The sequence below is a fragment of the Helianthus annuus genome, chromosome 11, assembly GCF_002127325.2.
Source record: "Helianthus annuus cultivar XRQ/B chromosome 11, HanXRQr2.0-SUNRISE, whole genome shotgun sequence".
Lineage (NCBI taxonomy): Eukaryota > Viridiplantae > Streptophyta > Magnoliopsida > Asterales > Asteraceae > Helianthus > Helianthus annuus.
In genome coordinates, this window is record NC_035443.2 from 52,599,189 (window position 1) to 52,608,551 (window position 9,363).

General features: G+C 40.4%; 1 non-coding gene across 1 annotated transcript; it reads right to left on the reverse strand.

The window, feature by feature from the left end:
* Window positions 1–1,730: 1,730 nt before the first annotated feature.
* LOC118484563 lies at window positions 1,731–1,836 on the reverse strand. Its single transcript, XR_004873671.1, has one exon. It is a non-coding gene; the product is annotated as a small nucleolar RNA R71 (small nucleolar RNA).
* Between the last annotated feature and the right edge of the window lie 7,527 nt (window positions 1,837–9,363).

Consider the following 9,363-nt stretch of genomic DNA (forward strand, 5'->3'; position numbering starts at 1 on the left):
AAATAAAAGATTTTCACCATTCATATCTCCACGGTCTATATGGAGATATGTTGGCTACCTGGTCGGGGGTTAAGGGAACGGTTTGGTAAGAGTCTTGCCTTGTTCAGTGTATAGATCCTGCAAGGACCTGGGTCAAATTTAGTAGGACCTCCTTCAATATCCACCGGTATTGGATGGCGGGGGTCCAAACTCTTTGATCCCCTCATATGTAAGCTACTATTAAAACTTTAACCCGGCTACTTAGGACTGTATCCCTGCTGACTCAGACTACTTAGCCGAGGGTAACGTCACCTTCAAAAAAGTCGCCTACCACATTATGCATTAATAACTTAATTAATTATCTTTCAATAATTCGACCCTTTAGGATTGTATCCTTACTGACTCAAACTACTGGGTTGAGGGTAACGTCACCTTCAAAAGAGGGGCCTACTACAATAACTAAGATAATCTCTTAAAAAGTGCAAAAGTGCGAAAATAATCAAAGGTTACACTACACACGAGTCAGATCCAAGTGATTCATCTTGTCTATCTGTTTTTATTTTTAATTTATTTTTCAGCATTTTAGTTAGTTTTATTTTTCTAGTTTAAAAAAACCCTTTTCTAACTTTTGATTTGATTAGATGTTGAGGATAAACCGGTACTAAAAGCTCTTGTGTCGTTGGACGACCTTGGTATCTTACCAACACTATACTACGTTCACGATGGGTGCACTTGCCCATATGTGTGTTTAGTGTTAGTAAATATAGTGTTATATAAATTTAAAACTTGGCTAAAAAGTGTTAAAGGGCTTAAAATATACATCAAAAATATAGCACACTTCACGCACATCAAGTTTTTGGCGCCATTGCCGGGGACACAAGGATTTTAAGAAAGTTAGGAATCAACGGCCTAATCGTTTTCCCTAATTTTTCTGTTTTTTAAGGATTTTCTTAAATTTTTAGTTTCTGCAGAGCTCAGCACGGGCCGTGCCTGGTCGGACACTTGCCGTGCCCAGCATTGTTACTGTCAGTTTTTATTTTCCGAGTTACAGAGAGTTGAGCACGGGGCCGTGTCGGTGCAACACGGGGCCGTGTCGAACTCCGCAGTAACTGGGATCCGGAAAACAATCACTGTATCTCCGACCACGGGCCGTGTTCATCTGAACACGGGGCCGTGGTGAAACTTCTGACCAACGTTCTTTTTGTTTTTATTGCAAGACTCAGAACCCAGGCACCACATCTGAACTCTCCACGTAGTGTATGAGCTCCAGTTCTAGTAGAGACGTAAAAGAACCCCTAGACGAACCCGAACGCTTTCTAAGAAAAAGACTTAAAGCTAAAAACCAAGAGAAAGTTTCGGGGGACCCACTTCCAATGGCTGACCAACGTACCCTCATGGATTACCTACGACCCACCGTGGGTAATCTCGGCGCCGTTATCAATGCACCGAATGTCGAAGCCAACAACTTCGAGCTTCGGCCACATTTGATACAAATGTTTCAAAACTCCGCAACCTTCCATGGGCTTGCGGACGAGGATCCTCATCTACATATTACTAATTTCTTAGAAATATGTGATACCTTTCAGATCAATGGAGCATCAAACAACGCCATCCGCCTTCGAATGTTTCCATTTTCGCTAAAAGACCGAGCTAAGGCTTGGCTTAATGCCCTCCCAGTTGGTTCGGTAAACACCTGGAATGAACTAGCCCAAAAGTTTCTATATAAGTATTTCCCTCCTGCTAAAACGGCTAAATTAATGACTGAAATTAATACATATTCACAAGAGGATGGGAGTCCTTATATGAAACTTGGGAAAGGTTCAAGGAGCTACTAAGAAAGTGTCCTCATCACGGTCTTGCGGTGTGGCAACAAGTATCCACTTTCTACAATGGGTTGTTGCCACACACAAAACAAACACTTGACTCTAGCTCCGGGGGACTTTTAGGTAATCGTCGCCCAAATGAAATATATAATCAAATTGAGGAAATTGCTCAAACCAATTTTCAGTGGCACACTCCCCGAGGCAATAAATCTATTGCCCCGGGCGCCTATAAAGTTGATGAAAGCACTTCTTTACAAGCCCAAATCGAGGCCCTTTCTTCAAAAATCAAAAAGCTAGAAATGGCGAAAACAGCCTCGGTCATGGCTTGTGAAGGGTGTGGTGGGCCACATGAAAATTGTAGTTGTATGAAAGAAGTAGATGATCAAACAGAGTTGGTGACCTACATTAATAATAGACCTAGGCCGTCGGGTCCTCCAACGGGTACCTACAACTAAGGATGGCGTAACCACCCTAACCTTGGTTGGAGAGAACCCGACAATAGTAGTAACCAACAAAATCTAAACCAACGAACAAACTTTCAACAACCAAGAATCGAGTCACAAAATTTCTCTCAACAACAAGGTGGACGAGAAAGGCTTGAAGATAGTGTATCTCGCCTCATCTCCGACACCGAAAAGAAAAACTCGGATCGATTTCAACAACTGGAATCGAATTTTAGAAATCAACAAGCAAGTATACAAAACATTGAAAAGCAATTAAATCAAATAGCTCAAAATTTCTCCGAGAGACCACAAGGCGCGTTACCAAGTAATACCGAAACCAACCCAAAGGCGCAAGTACATCTCATAACATTGAGAAACCGTACCGTGGGTCCCAAAGAGGCTCCATCACCGCCAACTAAAAGAAGCCAATCCACAACTCCACCCACGTCCCAACAAGAGAAGGCTTCTCCACCAAATCAAGAGCCCACTAAGACTCCTCCGGTTCCATACCCCGGTCGGTTAATTTGTCACCGATGAGCAATTCACAAAGTCTGAAAATTTACTAAAACAATTGTATGTTAATATTCCATTTATCAAAGTCCTAACTCAAATGCCTAAATATTCAAAATTTATGAGGGACTTCCTCACTCATAAAAGGAAAATTGAATTATTGCAATTAGTTAATTTAAGCGAAGAATGCTTCGCCTTACTACTCAACAAACTCCCGCAAAATAAGCTTGACCCCGGAAGCTTCACAATTCCTTGCTCGATTGGGGAATCCCCCATTCGTAATGCACTAGCCGATCTCGGGGCAAGCATCAACCTCATGCCCTCATCAATGTTTAACCGACTCGGCTTAGGGAAAATAAGCCCTACAAAAATAAGCATACAACTCGCCGATAGATTCGTCAAATATCCACAAGGTGTCGCTGAAAATCTATTGGTCAAAGTCGGCGAATTTGTCTTTCCGGCCGACTTGGTCATACTAGATATGGAGGAAGATGCCGAAGTACCACTCATCCTAGGGAGGCCATTCCTAGCTACGGCCCAAGCAGTGGTAGATATGAATGATGGAACACTAACATTGAGGATTGTGGACGAGGAAATGAAGTTTGGAGTTGGAAAAAGAGTAGAAGACGAAGACCCGGTCAACTACATGAAGGTCATTGACTCGAGTTTGGATGATGCTCTCCGATGGTGTAGCATGGGATGCAAAACATCCCACTTGGGTGACATATGACCAGGCTTTGGGTCTAGCCAAGGACCCTTATAAACGTGGCGCACCACGGAGGCATTCCGCGGAACTATCCTTAGTTTAGTTTAGATTAATTTTTTTTATGTTTTTTAGTTTAGTTTTAATTTTCAGGAATAAAACACACTCGGGATGGTGAAGGATACCAAGGGAAACTTGAACCAGCACCCCATGCACAAAAACAGGGCCATCCGACAAAATTTTCTTCATTACAACAAGTTCAGCACGGGGCCGTGCTCACCCAACACGCCCCGTGCCCAACCATCTGCAGCAAATGCCCAGTTCAGGTAACTAGACACGGGGCGTGCTCACTGAACACGCCCCCTGCCCAGGCTTCTGTTTCTTTTTATCAATTTCTATTACTGGCGATCTGAACACGGGGTCGTGCCCGGACACCACGGGGTCGTGTGGAGATGCCCAGTAACATAAATTTTTGCTTTTTCACACCTTTTTACACATTTAGTCAACCTAAAAACTTATTTTTGGGACACATTGAGGACAATGTGTAATTTAAGTGTGGGGGGATGCTAAAACCTTGAATCCTAATTACAAGCCTTACACAAAACTCTATTGGAACCGCTAATCACCCCAAATTTTTTTCAAAAAAAATTTTCATTTTTTTACTTGTCTAGGTTTAATTTGGGAATTTCAAGTTCTAAAAAGGTTATATTTTTACAAATTTACAACCGATAGCGTCGTGATAAAAAGAACCAACATAAGAAAATTATGAAACGGCATGACAAGTTTAGTTAAAATTTGATTATATATACTTGATCACATAAAAACCCATTCCCACAAAAAGTGAGTTTTGAGCCTTTATTGAGCATACAAATACATATCTTTAAACGAAATGCTCATTTTTCGTTTCTTGTGTGGATAGCCGCTTGGTTCTTACGACTCTAGAACTTGCCACGACGATACATTCCCGATCCTTACCAACTTAAAACCGAGTAAGTAAAAGATGGAGGCACTAAGACTAACCCTTTTTTTTTCTACACCATTTTTTTTACCACCTACCAAAAATCCCCCTAGTTAACCCCTTTGAGCCTAAACATTTTCATTTCTTAACCCAAAACAAATACCCTTTTACCCACCAAAACCCTTTTTCATTTTAAACCCTTTATTTTAGTAACAAAGCTCGATTTTTCTTATGACTTGCTTGTCAAAAAAAAAAAAAAAAAAGATGATGATGATGATGAAGCCAAAAAGAAATACACAAACAAGTCTATCAAAAAGAACTTTGTTTGAAGAAATGCTTCATCAAAATAAAAAGTTACAAAATAAAAAAGTCTTACGAAAACCGATGCTTTTTACTCCTTTCGCCCTTTTTCTACTAACCACTAACCCAACCACCTACCTTTAACCCAAGCCTAACCCTTCACCCAAAAAGTCCTCTTGATATTTACAAAGGTATATAGTTAAAAAGGAGGAGGATTGATTGCTTGGCAAGCTTATGGTAGGAGTAAGTTCCATGCCGCTCTCGAGTGATTCACTAAAATACATCTTCGGCCGAGTGTTGAGTGATCCCCTGTGAGGTATGTGAACTTGTATATAAATGGAATTTTAAAAAAGACAAGTTATGCCTAATAAGTAATTTACTTATGTAATGTTTGAAATAAATCACGACGAATAGGATTGTAAATAAATAAAAATAAAACTTAACAAAGAATCTTGGAAATCCCGAGACTCTATGACAAGCCCAAAAACCATCTCTTCTACCCGTTCCATTTGGGAGTGTAAAGCCACACTATAAAGAGTTTTGCTTGAGGACAAACAAAGATTCAAGTGTGGGGGTATTTGATGTGCACAAAATGCAACATATAAATTACATCAATTGTGGCATAAAACTAACCCTTTTTTAGTACTAATGTTGGAAAAAGTGTGTTTTTGTCTTCCTTTTGTATTTTTAGGATTAAATGAGCTCAAATGAACAAAAGAAGCAAAAAGGCAGCTAAATCTAACATAAATACAAGAAAAGGAACAAACGTGGCATGCCCGACCCCCCGACAGCATCTTCCCAAGCAAAAACAAGAGAACAGAAGGCTGAACACGCCCCATGCTCAATGAGCATGGGGGCATGCCCAGGTGTCAGCAGAAAAGACAAACTTGTAGAAGCTTCTATCACCCACCACGGGGCGTGCCCACTGGACACGGGGCCATGGTCAACTCTAAGATTCGAAGAATCTAGGGAAATCTTGATAGTACAGATACGCTTCTGCACATGGAGTCGTGCCCAGCGGACACGGGGGCGTGGTCAACTAATGCAGACAAACTGCAATTAATGAAGAAAGAGAAGGAGGATGGACACGGGGCCGTGCCCGAGCTGCTGTTCAGGCTATAAATAGGGGTGCTTGGCTCATTTGCAAACCATCCCTTGGCACACCACCTCTCTCACACTTCACCCACCCACCACCACCATCACAACACCATCATCCACCACCATCATCCATCATAGAGTGTGTGAGTCGTCTCGGGATCCAAGATTGATCGTAAGAGTTCTTGACAATCAAAGGCCATGTTTGCCTAAGTCTCTTACATCACTTGGTGAAGACAATTGTCTACTGTAATACTTTTTATTTTTAATCTTTTCGCACTTTTTATTTGGTTATGTATTAATGACTTTAATAACTAGTTTCTTATGTTGAAGGTGATTCTTCCTTATCGTTTGTCCGTGGTGTCTTGGCATTATTTTACTGTCTATATAAAATAAAAGATTTTCACAATTCATATCTCCACGGTCTATATGGAGATATGTTGGCTACCTGGTCGGGGGTTAAGGGAACGGTTTGGTAAGAGTCTTGCCTTGTTCAGTGTATAGATCCTGCAAGGACCTGGGTCAAATTTAGTAGGACCTCCTTCAATACCCACCGGTATTGGATGGCGGGGGTCCAAACTCTTTGATCCCCTCATATGTAAGCTACTATTAAAACTTTAACCCGGCTACTTAGGACTGTATCCCTGCTAACTCAGACTACTTAGCCGAGGGTAACATCACCTTCAAAAGAGGGGCCTACCACATTATGCATTAATAACTTAATTAATTATCTTTCAATAATCCGACCCTTTAGGATTGTATCCTTGCTAACTCAAACTACTGGGTTGAGGGTAATGTCACCTTCAAAAGAGGGGCCTACTATAATAACTAAGATAATCTCTTAAAAAGTGCAAAAGTGTGGAAATAATCAAAGGTTACACTACACACGAGTCGGATCCAAGTGATTCATCTTGTCTATCTGTTTTTATTTTTATTTTATTTTTCAGCATTTTAGTTAGTTTTATTTTTCTAGTTTAAAAAAACCTTTTTCTAACTTTTGATTTGATTAGACATTGAGGATAAACCAGTACTAAAAGCTCTTGTGTCATTGGACGACCTCGGTATCTTACCAACACTATACTACGTTCACGATGGGTGCACTTGCCCATATGTGTGTTTAGTGTTAGTAAATATCGTGTTTTATAAATTTAAAACTTGGCTAAAAAGTGTTAAAGGGCTTAAAATATACATAAAAAATATAGCACACTTAACGCACATCATAAACTGAGAGCCATTGTCACAAATTATCTCGGCTGGTATCCCAAACCTAGTCAGGACATTCCATGAAGGATACTACTTCTTGGTCTCTGACTTGAACAAACGCCTCAGCTTCAACCCATTTAGAGAAATAATCCATCATTGCTAGCATCAAAACTTTTCCTCCTGGAGCTTTTGGCAACTTTCCCACTATGTCCATACCCCACTTTATGAATGGCCAAGGGGAAGCAATAGGATATAGTGGTTCAGCAGGTTGATGTAGTATATTGCTGTGCCTTTGACACGCATCACATCTTCGAGCATATTCTGCAGCATCTTTCCTCATCGTCGGCTAATAGTATCCTGTTCTTAACACCCTTTGAGAATAACGATCTTCCCCCCGGTATGGTTGCCACAATCTCCTTCGTGTATATCCTGAAGTACTTCCTTAGTTTTGGGACCCTCCAAGCACCTCAGGTATGGTCCTGCAAGAGATTTCTTATACAAAACACCATTTATAATAGTGAATCGGGATATCTTCATCCTAAAAGCCTTAGGATTCTCATCCTTTGGGATGTGTCCTTCTCTGAGGTATTTCATGATTGGGGTCGTCCAGGACTTAGGATCCTCCTTAGGATACTCATCATCAGGATCCTGGATACTTGTTACTTCCTTATCCAGAGATTTTAAAAGATCCACTGCAGGATATAGGATATGTAGTATTGGTATCTGAGTTCCTTTTGGTATTCTGACTGATGATCCTAAGTTTGCCAAGGCATCTGCTTCAGCATTATCCTCTCTTGGTACCTGTTCAAGTGTAAAAACATCGAAATATCCTGCTAATTTTTTGAGAATTTCAAGATACTCGATTAACCTTTCACCTTTGACTGCATAGGATCCATTAAAATGATTAGTAATTAACGAGGAATCAACAAATACTTGCAAACTTTTAATATTCATATTCCTGGCCAACTCTAATCCTGCAATCAAAGCTTCATATCCTGCTTCGTTATTAGCGGCATGAAATTCACACCTAATAGCCTGGGGTAATATGTCCCCCTGTGGCGATTTTAGTAGTATACCCAATCCTACACCTCTCACATTAGATGCACCATCAGTATATAACGTCCAGGATTCTAAGGTTTCTCCTAGTTGTTGTACCTCTAAGTCTACTTCATTTTGAATATCACTACTAAAATCAGCCACAAAGTCTGCTAAAGCCTGAGACTTTATAGCATTTCTAGGTTCATACACTAGATCATAGGCACTTAATTTTACTGACCACTTAGCCATTCTACCCGACATCTCAGGTTTCCTAAGCATATTTTTAACAGGATAATTAGTTTTAACATGGATCCTTTGTGTCTCAAAATAATGTCTAAGCTTTATCGATGCCATAACTAGGGCCAATATCAATTTATCTAAATAAGAATATCTAGTTTCAGCATCTAATAAACTTTTACTAACATAATAGACAAGATACTGCTAACCTTCGTGATCCTTTACCAGAACAACACTTACTGCATTCCCTGATACTGCAAGATACAGGGATAATGGTTCACCATCCTCGGGCTTCATCAATAGAGGTGCAGTTGAAAGATATTGCTTCAATTCCTGCAAGGCTGCCTCATGCTTTTCTCCCCATTCGAATTTCTTATTTTTTTTCAGGATATCGTAGAATTCCTTGCATTTTTCTGAGGATCTCGATATAAAACTGTTTAATGCTGCTACTCGCCCTGTTAATCTTTGTACATCTTTCATGTTGGAAGGCGACTTGATATCCAGGATAGCTTTGATCTGTTTCGGGCTTGCTTCTATCCCCCTTTTAGTCACCATATATCCCAAAAATTTTCCTGCCCCCACTCCAAAATGGCATTTGGCAGGATTTAATTTCATATTGTATTGGTCCAGGATATCAAATGCTCCTTCAATATCCCGGAGATGATCCTCAGCCTTCTTGGATTTTACCACCATATCATCAATGTACACCTCCATGGTGTCCCCCAGTTTGTCTTTAAACATCATGTTCACCAATCTTTGATATGTTGCACCTGCATTTTTCAGACCAAAAGGCAGAGCAGTATAACAATAAATACCTGTTGGTGTCATAAAAGCAGTATCCTCCTGGTCCGAAGGTTCCATTTGTATCTGCTAGAATCCTGAGGATGCATCCATGAAGGTTAACATTTCATGACCTGCAGTAGTATCCACCATCGAGTCTATATGAGGCAGAGGGAATGGGTATTTAGGACATGCTTTGTTCAAGTCTGTGTAGTCTACACAAACTCTCCATTTCCCATTTTTCTTTTGAACCACGACTACATTTGCTAGCCATTTGGGAAATTTGACTTCCCA